The sequence below is a fragment of the Triticum aestivum genome, chromosome 7A, assembly GCF_018294505.1.
Source record: "Triticum aestivum cultivar Chinese Spring chromosome 7A, IWGSC CS RefSeq v2.1, whole genome shotgun sequence".
Lineage (NCBI taxonomy): Eukaryota > Viridiplantae > Streptophyta > Magnoliopsida > Poales > Poaceae > Triticum > Triticum aestivum.
Window position 1 is genome coordinate 540,546,785 of NC_057812.1, and position 3,616 is coordinate 540,550,400.

Consider the following 3,616-nt stretch of genomic DNA (forward strand, 5'->3'; position numbering starts at 1 on the left):
CGAAATACGGTGGCCCGTCTGGTGGGTCCCAGCAGTCAGGGGGGAAACGTTTTTTCCGCGAAATACTGGTGGCCCGTCCAGTGGGTCCCTGCTATTAGGTGGAGGAATAATTATTTTGCGCATAATAAGGAGTCACTTCCTTGCGGCTACCGTGGACCCAGCTGTCAGCCTCTCCACATATAGTACTCTTTCGATGGAAGTCGGTCATTGACCACATTGACCACGCCGTGCCGAGAGCACCACGGCGGTGGATGACAGCGAGGCCTAGGAAGGGGACGACGCGGAGCCGGGGAAGACGCGGCAGTGGATGCCCACGCGGAGAGCAGTACGAGGGTTCACTGGTTCGGCTGTGGTGTTAGGCTGTCGTGTAAGTGCATCTAGTCCCACCCCTAGTTGGTTTTGGAGTATTGACGACAAACCTGGTTGAGGGACTAATGTGTTTGTGAGAATTACAGGATAACACAGGTATAAGTCCCTCATTGATTCGGTTTTCCTACCAGAGATGACCCCTAAAAATGTATGAAGACATTGAAGTCAAAGGTGGTATGTGAAGACATTCACATTGAAGACTATGACAAGGGAAGACATCGCGTGAAGACTATGGAGCGTGAAGACTTAGTTGTTTCGTCGTTCTTTTTCTTCTTTGTTGAGTCATAGGAACCACCGTACTGTTAAGTGGGGTCCAAGAGAACCAGTCAGATTGACTGAAGTGATGCTTAACCAAAATCCTATGTCTTCGAGTGAAGACTATGAGAGAAAATCTCATTCTGAGTTGGATAAGTCAGCTTTGCTTGTAGCCCAAGTAAAGTTGCTGTGTGTGTTTGAAATCTGACCGTTGGAACACGTGTCAGTTCCTTAGCGACCCAGGGTCATTTCGGACAAATCAGGTCGGGTTGCCTAGTGGCTATAAGTAGCCCACCCCCTACAACCATAAACGGTTGGCTGCTCAGAGTTAGTGTACGGCTTTTGTCGTTTGAGAACAACCCACCTTGAAGCCTTTGAGAGAGAATTCCTTGCGAGGACAAAGCCCTAAACACCCAGAGCCAAAGAGTGTTAGGCATCACTGAAGTCTTCCTGTCTGTATGATCTGAAGACTTATTACACTTGAGGACTGTGAATCCTCCAGCCGGTTAGGCGTCGCGTTCTGAGCATCCAAGAGTCATTGTGGATCGCCGGTGAACGAAGTCTGTGAAGGTTTGGAAGTCTACCTTGAAGACTTACCAGAGTGATTGGGCGAGGACTGGGTGTCCTTAGCTCAAGGGGAATAAGGTGAAGACACGGTCTTCTGAGTTGAATCTCAGCCTCCCTAACCAGACGTATAGTTGTCACAGCAACTGGAACTGGTCCAACAAATCATTGTCTTCAACGAGTCACTGGTTTTATTCTTCCCATCCCTTTATTTATTTACTGTTGGCCCTGGTGAAGTTATTGTATGCTTGCATTATCTTTTGTCTTCACTGAGTGACTGCTTGTTCTGATTGGCTTCATATTATCTTCCTACCTGATCTATACTGCCTAGCTGCTATTAGTTGTTGTGCATTCACTTTATTGAATACTTGACTATGGCTTGCTTAGTGTAGTCTACCTTCCGCTGCATGGTAATAGGTTTATTTCTATCGTTTGTCTTCGAAACTCCCATGTTTTGAAGACTTTCATGAAAATCGCCTATTCACCCCCCCTCTAGTCGATCACTAGCACTTTCAATTGGTATCAGAGCAAGGTACTCCCTTGTTCTGTGTGATTCGGTTTAACCACCTGGAGTTTTAGCTATGTCGACTGCAGGGATAATCAAAGTCTCCGCTGCGTGCCTAGTCTTCGATGGAACTGAATATCCCTACTAGAAGAATAAGATGCACATGCAACTGAAGCCATTGATGTCGACCTCTGGTATGTCGTCAAGAATGGCGTCCCCAAGGACGGTGAAGGTGTCACCGCTACTGATGTTAAGAAGTTCATTCAACTGGACTCCACGGCCAAGAACATCATCTGTGGTCATCTGACCAAAGGACAGTATGGCCGTGTGAGTGCTCTGGAAACATCTAAGCTAGTCCAGGACTGGCTCTCCAAGGTCAACGAAGGCGTCTCAACCCAGAGAGATCAAAGAATCAGTGTCCTTCGCAACCTCTTCAACCGCTTCAAGAGAAACGACAATGAGAATGTTCAGCTCACGTTTGATCGACTCACTGACATCACAAATGAGCTTCAAGCCCTCGGCGCTACTGAGATCACCAAGCATGAAGTCTTCACGACACTCCTGAGATCACTTGATAGCTCATTTGACACCCTAGCCCTGATGATTCAAGAACGCCCTGACTTCAAGACACTCGATCCGTCTGACATACTTGAAAGGCTCAACACACATGAGTTTCAGCTTTCTGAGAAAAGAGACATCTACGGTCCCAACTATGGGCGAACTCGTGCCTTGAAGGCAAAAGTTGTCTCCTCATCTGAAGAAGAATCTGACAACAGTTCTGATGATCCTGAAGACATTGGAAAGGAGCTTGCTATGCTTGTGAAGAAGTTCCAAAAATTCACCAAGAAGAAAGGCTTCATAAAGTCTTCACGATCAAGCTCAAGGAATGATGAAGCTTCTGCTCATGACTACAAGAAGAGAACATGCCACAAGTGCAAGAAACCTGGCCACTACATCTCTGAGTGTCCACAGTGGGACAATGAGAATAACAAGAAGAAGAAGAGCAAGGAATATGATTCTGACGACAAGAAGAAGAAATACTCAAAGTCTTCTTCCAAGTCTTCCTCAAAGTCTTCATCACACAAGAAGAGCTCATCTAGCAAGGCTCGTGCGTTTGTTGGCAAGGAAATGGATTCAGAGGAGGAGTCCGCTTCTGAGGAGGCGGAGGTGCAGTCTGAGGAGGAGTCCGATTCTGGCGTTGCAAGTCTAGCTACAGCATACGTTGCCAAGTCCATCTTCAACACTGAAGACAATGACTTCATCACCAACGCCGATGCAAATGACAAGGACTACTCCGCTCCCACCTACTGCTTCATGGCACGCGGTGCCAAGGTAAACACACGCACTACTCACTATCAAACATCCAGTGAAGATGACTCTGATTGTGGTTCCAAACCCAACTACAAAACACTTGCTAAAATTGCAACTGAACAACAGAAAGCTACGGAACATATTCAAAAATTGTTAGACAAAAGCGATGACCCATTAGGCGCTGAAATGAATCGATCTCAGTCCTTAATTGAAGACATAAAAAATCTTCATGTTAAGTATGAGGAACTTGAAAGTCGTCATGAAACGCTCTCAACAACTCATGAAAAGCTTTCCTATGATTATCTTCAAAGGAAGCAAGACTTGAGAAATTGAGAGCGGCTCATGAAGATCTTCAAAAGGAAAACGAGTCACTTCGTGCCAAACAGATCAGTTCCGCTCAGGAAGGATTTGAACCACCATGTCTTAAATGCATTGAGCATGACAACGCTACTTCTGTTGCTGGATGTTCTACTGCTGCTACTATTGCAATATCTTCAACTGTTGATGTGGTAACTAACCCCTCTGCTGAGGATACCACTGCTATTGCTGATGAAAATGCTAGGTTGAAGACATTGCTTGAAACAGGGATGTACAAAAGTCTCAAAGGGCATC